We start from the raw sequence: 12,546 nt of genomic DNA, 5'->3' as shown, positions 1-12,546 counted from the left end.
GATGGAGCCAGGGGAGGTAGGTTCTTCCACCACTGGTGCTCCATTGCTCCTGACATCTGCAGAGGCAAGATGAAATTTCAGTTGTGTTTCATTTGTTCCATCTCCCAAGGAAGTAGACCTGACTACTAGTCAGATAAGGGAAAAAGGGCCCTTTCTTGGGCATGAAAGAGACTGGGGATTTAGTCCAAACTCTGACACTGACCTTGAGAAAATCCTCTTCCCTCTTGGGATTGGACTCAAAATTACTGAAGCTCCCATGGATTCTAACCAACTGTTTTAACAATTAGCTGTTCTAACAATGTGCTTTTCTAACAATTAGCAAAATCATTTTCATATTGAAGATGAGCTTAGGGTCAGCTTCTGAAATCAACATGTTGGAGACCCAGGGACGATTGAAGTACTCCATGTTCAAGAAGTGATGACTGAGATTTGCGGGATAAACCATCTCTTTGTGATAGGATCTTGTGAAATGTGTATGGTACGACTTGTGAAAAGTCCAAGCTAAACCCTTGTCATGATATACATCTAAATTCACATGCTTCCCAACGTTTTTTTTTTTTTTTTTGCAGCATACCTAGAACATGGTATTATTTGTACAGCAAACTGGGCAAAAGAACAAGGCCACTCTTGCCCGGTAGCAACCAACTCATTAACTGTGGCTGTGCTGAGCTCTTCCTGGCCACTCCAAAGACTGAAGAGACAATATGTGGGCCTATTTGAGACCCAGATTTGGGAAAGTTCAATTTAAAGGATTAAAACAACTCTTCATCTAACCAGAATAACAAGAGTGTTCTGGCCTATAAAAATCACTAGAGAAGGCAAAACAGGTAACAAAGTGGGTCCTGAATCCAGACCATGGGGTTCAGATAGAGACTCTATCATTTACCAACTCTATGTCTTTGGGAAACACTAAAGCTCAGTTTTTTTCTGTCTTTAAAATGGGAATGATAATATTCTCAGTGGCCATAGGACAAAATAAGGTAACGCATTTCAGCACATTCCTTAATAAATATTAGCTCTGATTATGGCGAATGCTAGTCAGGAAATTAAAGATCATTTGGTCCAATCTTCTCATTTAAACAAAGAAGAAACTTTGACTTGATCAAAGTCACACAGCTAATTAGTAGCTGAACTGGGACTAGAACCTAAGTCTTCTGATTTCAGTCCTGTGCCTTTATATACTAAGGGTATGATACTTCATTCTGTGTTAAAAACATCCGAATTCCTAAGTATGTAGGATGAATTATTTTCCCCCATAAGACATCTGGAAGGTAGGACTCTTCCTATTTGTTTTAAATTAGCTTACCAGCGACTCTGCCTTGAAGCATGGGCTTGAATGAGATGATTTATCAAACGCTTGCCTCCTGTTTCAGGTCGGTAGCCAAGGGCTGGCCTCCTTGGCTTTGGAAGGCACAGAAATGGGTACAGTGGTTGTATATCTGCATCTCAGATGCCAAAGGTTTCAGGTCACCAGTACAGAAGTCCCATTTTACATATGAACATACTAAACTTCTGGTTAACTCAGAGCCACACATGTCCAACAGCAAAACAAAAACTAGAACTTGAATCTCCGACTTGATGCTGGTGCCTATTCCATAGATCTCACAAGGAGAAACAGGATTTAAGATTCCCTGTTGCTGTATACTGGCCACTTCCTTCAACCCTATAAACATGCTGAAGTGCCCTGTGAAGTCAATTATTCATTTAATTGTGCTTTGTTCCTTTCCTTTTTTTTCTACCTCCAGCCACAAATGTTTGAGGCAATTTATAGGAAATACAGTAACGAATAATGAAGAGCACATAAAAATAAACTACAATATCTTATAAATAAACCATAGGATATATAGAATTGTGCTTTCCAAAGTGGCAGCCACAAGGCACATGTGTCTATTTATATTTAAATTAATTAAAATTAAATATAGTTAAAATGTAGCTCATCAGGTTCACAAGCTGCATTTTAAGTGCTCGGTCACCACATGTGGCCAGTGGTTACTTATGGACATTTCAGATACAGAATATTGCCCATGATTGCAGGAAGATCTATTAGACAGTGCTGTCTAGACAGACAACCAAGTCATATATTCTTACACATTTGCAATAAATTTTGGCTCTGAACTTCGTGTTGGCAAAGCCAAATAAAACAAAGCAAAATCAGTTGTGTCATTATCAATTCCTCAAGGGAAGCAAAGCTTTTCTATCACTTAGACCTAAAAGAATTCCTCCTATGGGGCTTTATAGAAAAGGCCACCAAGTGACAGAACAAATAATGTCCTCAGAAACCACAAGAGACAAGTTCAATGTATAATTCACTAAAATTCAACTAACACTTCTCGGGTGAGTTTAGGATACTTACCTGGTTCTAAAGAGAGATACCTTAACAACATCAGTCAAGTGAATTTGCTCTACAGAAATGACATTAGAACTGAGGCCTGAATGACAAGATGATGTAGCCATTGTAGATCCAGAAGAAGAACATCCAAACAGAAGGAAAAGTAAGTGAATGTTCTTCATCTCTGAAAGTATTGAGCAAGTTTGAGGGAGAAAAAGGCCAGTGAACTTCGTGGATGAGGCTGAGAGTGGAGGGAGAAGATGCTGAACAGGCAGTCGGGACAGATCATGTAGGGTTTTATAGCTTATGGTGAGAGGGTTTAGCAAAGAGATAAACTTATAATTTATGGCTTTAGAGAGATCAGTCTGGCTACTGCACGAAGAGCTGACTGTAGAGGGAAAAAGTGTGGGCAGGAAGAACATGATAATAGCTTGGAATAAGATAGTCAGCAGTGCAGATGGTGAGAAATCGTCTAATTTGACCGTTTCAGGTTTGTAAAGTCAATAGGACTTGCTGAGAGATTACATATAGGGTTTCAGGGAAATAAAGAATATTATAATGACTCAATTATTTGCGTTGAACAAATAGCTAGGAGGCCAGGTAGCACTTACTGTGACAGGGAATACTTGGGGAGGAGGAATTCGGGGTGGAGAATTCCTAAATTAATAGTTTGGTTTGGGTCACAGTTTGTGTGAAGTGCTTATTACATATACAAGTAGAGTTATGGAGTCTGAAGCTCAAGGGAGAAGTGTTAGAGACAGAGATTTGAAGTTATCTGCATATAAGTGGTATTTTAAAGCCATGGGTCTCAATGAGTTCATCTAAGAAGAGTACAGACAGAATAGAGATAAGAACCCCAGAGCACACCAAAACCTGATGTCGAGGAGAAACAGCCAGACAAGGAGACAGAAAGGTAAGGACAAACCAGGTGAGTGTGGGATCACGAAGCCTAGAGAAGAAAGTGTTTAAAGAAGTATGAAGGATTGACCATGTCCAATTCAGCTCAATACTTCAGTTAGTTGAATACACGTTGACCTTGGAAACACGTAGGTCATTGGTGACTCTGATAAAGGCTGTTTAAGTGGAGTGATATAGAGTCTGAAGAAAATCAGAGCAGAGTTGAGGAGAGAATGGGAGCTAAAGAAGTGGAGACAGGAAATGTAGATCTTACTTTTAAAGTTTTTTTTTTGTGAAGGCATCAGAGAAAGGGGGTGGTCGCTAAAGGGACATGTAGGGCCAAGGGAGAGCTGGGTTGGTTTTTTTTAATTTTATTTTTAGTAGTTGTTATAAAGGCATATTTGTATGCTGATGGGATAGATGTAATGGAACATCAGAAATTGATGTTGCAAGGGAGAAGCGTAGGAAAGGAGATGGGATCTAGAGGACAAATGGAAGTGTTGGCCTTAGAAACTCTGCCACTTCCTCCACTATAATAAGAGGAAGGCAGTGTATGTGGGCACAGATGCAGGTGGGTTAAGGAAAAATGCAATAACTCTCCTCTGCTAGCAAAAAGGAAGGTCATAATCCCAGGGCATGGGATATGTAGAGCATGGTGGATATTCAAGTAGGGAGCTAAAGGTTTGAAAGAGTTGACCCAGAGAATGAAAAGTGCATTTTCTAGAAGCATCATAGGATCCTCTGGCACGGTCTGTTTCAGGTTTGTGATCAAGAATTTAAAGTGAACTGATCAGCATGGTTTATAATGTTCTGAACAACAGTCTACTGTTTGTTTGGGTGCAAGCAATGGAGGAATTAGAAGATATACTTTTCACCAGGATTGCAGTTTTGCCAGGTACAATAAAGGGGAAGGCAGCAGGGGAATGGTGGGTATTGGAAGGACAGCATTTATGGCACAGAGTAGAGTGAGTTAAGTTTGGACTAAGGGTTAAGTCTACCCAGTAACACAACATCACTGGGCTCCACACATATCCAAAGTGTCTGCCTGGACCCATCAGTATGCCGAGAATTTTCCTTCCCTCCACAAAAGAAGCTCACTACTGACTTCACCTGGTGCCTGCCACATCTAGAATCCCCCTTCAGGGTTTTGCAGCCAATTAGGAACTGAGTGTTGGGCACCAAACTGGGTAGAAGAGGCACTCCTGAGCGTACACACACTTGCAACGGAATCTCAACACATTATTTAGACCTAAGAGGCTGTGTGGCTGGCAGGAAAATACCCTACACACGCAGAGAGAAGACCTGGGTTTCATCAGTTTCTGTGGCTTTTACCAAATGAGAAAGTTTTTTTCATATCCTGAGCCTCTGTTCCCTCTCATCATAACTCTGGCCTGGGCTTAAATTACAGCTGCTTATACAGATCTGATGCGATGGTAAATGTACAACCATTTTCAAGTGTAGGGAATTATGGAGATGTGAGAAATTACATTGTTATTATGACTCTGAAAGGGGCTACCAAATGCAAATCTAAGGCGTTTACTGGTGTGAGATTGATTTCAAATGTCAGCTAATATAGGTCACCATGGCTTATAAGCAATTTGCCTTAAAATTAGAAACTTATGAAATGCTTAAGATGAAAGGCAGTGCATTTCAAAACAGAGGCAATGGGAAGCAAATTTCTCTCTTTTTTGTGCAACATCCTATGAACCCATGGTTCTCACAGGCCCAGGATATTGCTGCAGTTGGCAGCCCGGTGTATTTTGAACAGCACAGCACTAATCCCTGGGTGACTCTGTAATCCTGAGTGAGTCACTTTACCTTTGGAGGCCTCAATCATCTTCTCTGTAAGGTGGGAAGAATTGTACTGCCTCCTTTTCCACTTACAGGGTATCCAGAAGATCATATTTTTTTTTAAAGGCAAAAAAGAACTGAGAAATACTCTTGGTTACTCTGCAAAGAGGTTGGTGTAAATGTAAAGTGTCACTATTATTAAGTGTGAGGCGATCTTTCCCACCCCCATCGTGTCCCAGCGTTACAATGTGAGCTGTGTGACAGGCTATTTTTAAATTCCCATCTCTGGAAGCATATGGTCCTGCACAGTGCCAAAAAGAGAAAAATGACCTGCTTCAGTTTGTTTGCTTGTTTGTTTTGATCTGATGGAACATTTTCTATGATCCTGTTAAAAGTTGTTGTTTCTACTTTAAACTTTTAAGGTGAGTGCTAAAGATTTTCTATAGCGTGGTCTGAAACACACCGTGGCACTATAACTTGCTTAGACAATGGTAAGAGGTCATCCGAGGGCAATGGTGTATTTATACACATCTTCTGCATTTTTTATGTATCATCTAAGACATTTCAAAAATATATTTTTTTATTTTTTAACAATTTTTATGCTTTTGTTCTCTAATTTTGTGGTAGTTCTGTTTGTTCAGTAGCAGCATTTTTAGGTAAATTTTTTTTTGCAAATATTAGAGCATTTATTTTATAAAATAAAAGATTCCTTTTCTTTAATGTTACCTACAAAAAAGAAGTTGTTTCAAAGTTTTCCTGATTATTATTATTTCTTTTGTTTTATGTTTTATTAATATCAATTGCTATTGACTGAAACCCTTTCCCATGACAAATATACAGTGTATGTATTATAAACTTCATTTTTGCAGTCCCCCTTGAACTGACCTAACTTTTACCTCCTCTCCTGTGCTATTTGGCAAGACTATCCTGAACCTTGACAAACTTCCCACTCATTGGATTTGATTTCTGACACCAAATTCCTGGAAAGATATCTATCTATCTGATCAGTTGGAAAAGAAAAGAGATAAAAACACCTATTTCGCAAGTTTCATGGGACCTGACTTTTGTGCAAGAGTAAAAAATTTCCCCAGTTGAGGTAAATAAAGTTCCCAAAAACTTTTTTTTCTTTTTTCTTTTCCTTTAAGGTCCAGGATTCAACTCTCTTATCTTTGGGTCAAGTGACAGATAAAACTAGAATTGATGAAGTTTCATGGCTCTTATCCAATGAAAAACGTAATTTAAAAGGAGGATGGTAAGGAAAACTCAGAAAGACAGGGCCTGCATCTTCAGCTAGATGATGAAATCAAGAATATGTAAGAGGAGTTTGAAGTGTTCTGTGTGACCCTGGGGGTCAATAAGAAAGCCAATTGAGGAAATTCACAAAAGTGCAAAATTAAAAAAACTTATGAAGTTACAGACATATCCAACATTGGGAAGCTCTTCTTTAAGCGGTGGTGACCAAACTCTCCAGCAATTGATGCACTCATGCTGCACCCATAAAGATCTTCTTCAGGCCAGGGCACAGTGGCTCACACCTGTAATCCTGGAACTTTGAGAGGCCGAGGCTGGTGGATTGCTTGAGGTCAGGAGTTTGAGACCAGCCTGGCCAACATGGTGAAACCCTGTCTCTACTAAAAATACAAAAATTAGCTGGGTGCGATGGCGCATGCCTGTAGTCCCAGCTATGTCAGGAAGTCGAGGCACGAGAATTGCTTGAACCTAGGAGGTGGAGGTTGCAGTGGGCCGATCATGCCAGAGCACTCCAGCCTGGGCAACAGGGTGAGACCCTGTCTTAAAAAAAAGACCTTCATCTTCTGTATCTACTTTATCACCTGGCATCGTCTCACCTCCTCCAACTTCTCCACACCATTAATGATCTCCCCCTCCTCTGTACTCCTAGGGGGTTCAGAAGCTCTGGGCACCATTTAAATAGTAAGTACTTCACAGATTTGAGGTGTTATATATCTGTTTTTAGGGGATGTGTCATGGTCTCCCAACAATGAGTTGTAAGTTCCTGGAGGGTAGGGACCATGTCTTACATTTCTTTTGAAGTCCCTTGATGCTTAGCACCTTGTTGGGCACAGAAGAGTAGCAACATTCCTTCACACTCACGGCAGGCTTTAGCGTTTCCAAAGCACCTCCACCTGCCATTCATGTCATGTTCCCAACAACTAGGTGTTTTCCGCAAGGCAGATAATGAATAGTATCTGATGGGTGAGGAAACTGAGGTTCAAAGAGCTCATTACACCTGCAAGTGCAACAGAATTTATAGTCCAGTGCTCTCCCAGCAATAACCATTAAATGAGTAGATAAAGAGCAGATCCTGTGGTTCAAAACTGTGTGGGTAGCCAAAGGGATGCGGCCATGTATTTGGCTACATGCCCTGTCATGTTGATGTAGATTGACTTCCAATACAGGCTAGAGAATTCGCTTTGTGTGGAGGGACTCAGTCTGAGTGACACATGGTCCGTGTCTCTTTGACTCTGGGCATGTTCTGCAAATGAGATGAGATTCCAATAAGAACCAAGAATGTTTTGGGATGTGTTTCTATGGAAGCCTAGATAGAGATCAGTAACCTCAGACATCGCTCTGGGCAACTTCCGGGCCTGTCCATCTCCAGGCATCTAGAAATCTGTGCCCAAGGCAGACAGAAAAGATAAGGGCTTGGAAGAAGCCTTAGGCACCAATTGGACCTCAGTGTTCTTCACTTCTTTAACTGCTAAATTCACCCAATCACATTTAAATAAATTTTATAAGACTTTGAAAATGTGTTTCTGTTCCTCTAGAAATTACCTCTAAATTTTCTAGTATAAACGTCTGCCAGCTTTGTTCAGCCAAGTTCCTTTCCCCCTCTTTCCTTTGACAATGAAAGCAGCTTTGGTGCCAACGCTCAGAACTGGCAGGTGTTTGATGACACATGTTCTGTGATAAATGTTTATTACATAAGTTCATTCAAGCTAGCTACCAGAGCTTTTGAGGCATCACTGCTACTTATCATAAAATTGTCCTTGAAAACCAGAAGCCCAATATATTCCCAAAAGCTCTATTTTTTTTTTCTTTCTTCTTTTAGGTTCTCTGTGTTCTATCGACGTCTGGTGCAATGGAGAAGTCAGGAGATGGTGCTTGAATCCTGTCTCTGTCACAGGCTGGCTGTGTGACCCTGCGAAAGCCACTTCTGTACTCTGAGCCTAGTTGCTCACTTGTAAAATGAGGAGGTGGAAGCTATGATTGCCAGGGTCTCTCTAATTTCTGACGTGTCCCAATAAGAGGACAAACTGGTGGGGAAAGAAAGCAATTTCAGTCAAGCAGAAACACATGCTTGCCTTTCCTCACCCAGAATGTGCTTTACATAACCGAATTTGCTTCCTTTTTTACTGACTTGCCCTCCAGTCAGGAGGCAGGGGAGCAGCACGGCTGGCAGCAGCTTGGAGAGGGTGCGTGTACAGGGATGGATGTGGGGAGGGGATGCTGAGGGAGGCTTTGTTGGCGAGTGAATGAGGTACCGGCACCAAGAACTACTAGAACTTTGTCACACTTCTTATTACTGTGATTATGTTATATTAGAACGAAAAGACGCAGGGTATTTAAAGTACAAAAACCTAGAGAAGAACTACTAAGGAACTTCTAGTCCCATGATTATTCTAGATAAAGCATTCAGAAACTTTAGCTATGCAAATTAGATTCGTTTTTGAAGAAAATACTTACATATTAAGAATTTTACAGCTGGGTGCGGCGGCTCACACCTGTAATCCCAGCACTTTGGGAGGCCGAGAGGAAGGGGGTGAATCACCTAAGGTTGGGAGTTCAAGACCAGCCTGGCCAACATGGTGAAACCCCATCTCTACTAAAAATACAAAAATTAGCCAGGCGTGGTAGAACGCGCCTGTAGTCCCAGCTATTGGGAAGGCTGAGGCGTGAGATCCACTTGAACCCAGCAGGCGGAGGTTGTAGTGAGCCGAGATCGTGCGACTGTCCTCCAGCGTGGGTGACAGAGTGCGACTCTGTCTCAAAAAAAAAAAAAAAAAAAAAAATTTAAAAATTATCAGCTTGATATTTTTTCCTCCAAAACTTACAACTAGCCCATGTGGAAACATGTTGTAGGTCTTTTCATGCATTAAAGTTTGTACCAAATAAAGCTCACACACTGTTATTTTCTCCATTTTACAAGTGAGAAAACTGAGATGCTAACAGGCCCAGCACACTGTCAGAAGATTCAAATCACAGGTGGCAATGTTGAGAGTTAACACAGATCCCCTTTGCCTCGGGGTCTGGAACTCTCTCTGCTACTGTGCTCTAAGGCATTCTTCCACACTGCTCCACAGAGAGCTTTCCTTGGCCTCAGGCAGAGAGATGAGTAATTACCTGTAAACCGGAATCAGGGTTTATCTCTCTGCTGTCTAAAGTACTAATGTACAATCACAGACTATTAGAGCAGTAAAGTTCCCTAGATATAATCTAAGCTTTTTTCCTCAGCTGAGTACTTCAGTGGTACTCTCTGGTGCTTTTGGACAAGTTAGTGGCAAAATCAGCACTGAAATCCCTTAACTCCCACTTTATACTGTTTATGAGAGTTGGCATTAAAAAACAAAGTGAAGCCAGGCACAGTGGCTTACGCCTGTAATCCCAGCACTTTGGGAGGCTGAGGCAGCTGGATTGCTTGAGGCCAGTTCAAGACCAGCCTGGCCAACATGGTGAAACTCCATCTCTACTGAAAATACAGACATTTCTGGGTGTGGTGGCATACACCTGTAATCCCAGCTACATGGGAGGCTGAGGCAGGAGAAACACTTGAACTGGGAGGCAGAGGTTGTGGTGAGCTGAGATCGTGCCACTGTACTCCAGCCTGGGGGACAAAGCAAGACTGTCTCAAAAGAAAAAGAAAAAAATCAAACAAACAAACAACAACAACAAAACAAAGTGATTTAGAAGATCAACCACTAAATAAATAGAGTACCAGGAATTATTTTTTTCAAGTCACTTAATAATCCTGCTGGCCAGGATTGGACAGAGTTAACTTTTGCCTCAGTTACTTCAATGATTTTCATTACCAACCTCACCAATATCATGTAGAGGGACTGAGGCAGAAAAAACTGTTACTGCCTATGAGTCATCCATTCTTGACCTTCAGCATGTTTTGAAAATGTGTTGTGAAATGCTTCACAATCAATAATTCCATCACCAGGCAGTATGAGGCTGGGAGTTATGCAACAGGCGGAACAGGGCATTACTGCTACATCATTCAGGAGACTTCAAATTTCTGTTGTGGGCAGAACCTTCAGCAGGACCTAAAGACACAAAGTCCCCATAAAAGTTTAAAAAAAAAAAAAAAACAAAGAACAAAAAACAAAAAACAGAAACAAAGAGAGGATGGAAGACAGAGGAGAAGTGAACATAGACTTCTTTCCTTGCACTGGATCGGTAAAGTGGGACAAGCAGCTAAGTGTAGATACTCTCAAGCTAGCATGTCTGTTCTTTTCTGTCAATGGCTAAGTTATACTCCAGTGTTACACTGCTGTGAGGCAACTCTTCTCTGTGCCCTAGACAGTGGCTTCATCTCCAGATATTGCAAGTGTCCTAGGTGAAGGAGGTAGCTAGTACAAGGGAAAGGAGCACAGAATAAGGAGGTGAAGACCCAGTTCAAGTCCCTGGCTGCCACTTACAGACCTATGACACTGAGAGTGGTCACATCACCTGTCAGATCTCCAGGACCTGCTGTCCTACCAAGGGTAGGTAACATCTGCCCCATAGATTCTACACAGTTCAGAAGTGATGAGGGATGTGAAAACACGTTACAAACTACCCAAAGGCAAGGGACTATTAGTAGAAACCATGAATCTGATTTTGCAAGCTCAGATAGAAGGAGTCTCCCATTTAAAGATGGGCACTGGGGTGTGACTTGTGGTTAGAGGCAAAATCAACGCCTGTGCCATGCAGGTGACAGAGGAGAATTTTCAAACTCCAATTTGTGCCAGTCACTATTAGCTATAAGCAGCAGGGTGCTGGAAAATGTTTAACTGGTTCTACAGTGGTGAAAAGCCCTGAATTATAGGTTTTGCTGATTTCTGTGGTATAAATACTTGCACCATGGCACATTCAAGCTATCAATGTGACATCAATAACCATGGAGTGAGGAAAAGATGCCCACCACTGTCTCTCCCATTTATGCAAGTCAACATACCACTGGAAACTTTTCCAGAGGCTTAGGATGCTGTAATGAACTTCACAAGCCTTCTTGACATACGGGACTCAAGTTTTAACATTCAGCCACAAGCGTCTGCTCAAATAATTCAGAAATGGAAATTCTTATTTTTATGGACATCACTGAGCCCTAAAATACAGTTCTAACATCCTTAGTAATGTTCTTTTCAAATCTGATGACTTGAGGGATCAGCAAGCATAGTGTAATCCGGCACAGCATGCAAATGGAGTCAGAATCTTAGATCGGGCAGTTGCAGTCCTATCTGTGTGATCCTGCACAAGTCACCTGCCATTTCTCAATCTCAGTTTCTTCATCTACAAAATGGGAAGAGCCCTGGTTTTTCCCGCTTCTAGGGCTCCTGTGAGATCAAATGAAAAAATGCAAGTGCAAGAGTTTCGAGGACAGCAAAATCCTGTTTGCCTTTGAATTATTAATATGACTTGCTTAAAAGTTGATTACTAGACTAATCCATGCTGTGCTAGGCAAGCCCTGCACAGGAACTTGAGTCCTCTATCTACAGCACAAGCCCATACCATGTCTCTGCTCAGTTCAGTCAGGCTCAGGCAGGGCCTGCGTGACACAGAGTGAATGTCCCCTAAGGCCTGTGGAGTAGCTCTATTGCATTGGGCCTAGGCGCATCCAAAACTGCTTTTGCCCACAAACTTTCTCAACAAGTAACTTGTGGAGGTTAAAAACATGATCCAGCCCAGGCACCGTCATTCTAGGGCTTTACCATTATCCCTGAAGAGCTGGGCAATGGACTATGCTCAAAAATTTTCCCCAACCAACTTTGAGGCCATATTTGAGGCCAGGGTCTGTTGGTGGGGGTGCCTGGGGAGTCTGCATTTTAAACAAGCACCCTAGTTAATTCACTTACAAGCAAGACTTGGTCAAAAAAAATTTATATGGTATGAAACTTGATGGAGCAGAACAAGGAAAGGATTCTCCATTGATTCTCTGCCAGGTACTTGATAGAAAGCAATACTTTTTGAGGGAAATCCTGGCTGTGCAGGGAGACACCTTTATAATCCACTTCCTTGTCAGGCTTCTTTCTTTTTTTTTTTTTTTTTGAGACGGAGTCTCACGCTGTTTCCCAGGCTGGAGTGCAGTGGCGCGATCTCGGCTCACTGCAAGCTCCGCCTCCCGGGTTCCCGCCATTCTCCTGCCTCAGCCTCCTGAGTAGCTGGGACTACAGGCGCCCGCCACCGCGCCCGGCTAATTTTTTGTATTTTTAGTAGAGACGGGGTTTCACTGTGGTCTCGATCTCCTGACCTTGTGATCCGCCCGCCTCGGCCTCCCAAAGTGCTGGGATTACAGGCTTGAGCCACCG

General features: G+C 41.9%; 1 long non-coding RNA gene across 1 annotated transcript; it reads left to right on the top strand.

The window, feature by feature from the left end:
• Positions 1-5,328: 5,328 nt before the first annotated feature.
• LOC144338982 (uncharacterized) lies at positions 5,329-9,070 on the top strand. Its single transcript, XR_013413500.1, has 3 exons — positions 5,329-5,439; positions 6,163-6,949; positions 8,088-9,070. It is a non-coding gene; the product is annotated as an uncharacterized LOC144338982 (long non-coding RNA).
• Positions 9,071-12,546: the final 3,476 nt, after the last annotated feature.

Source organism: Macaca mulatta, chromosome 2 (genome assembly GCF_049350105.2).
Source record: "Macaca mulatta isolate MMU2019108-1 chromosome 2, T2T-MMU8v2.0, whole genome shotgun sequence".
NCBI lineage: Eukaryota > Metazoa > Chordata > Mammalia > Primates > Cercopithecidae > Macaca > Macaca mulatta.
Note: the sequence above shows the minus strand (reverse complement) of the source record. Positions and strands in the feature narration are given on the sequence as shown.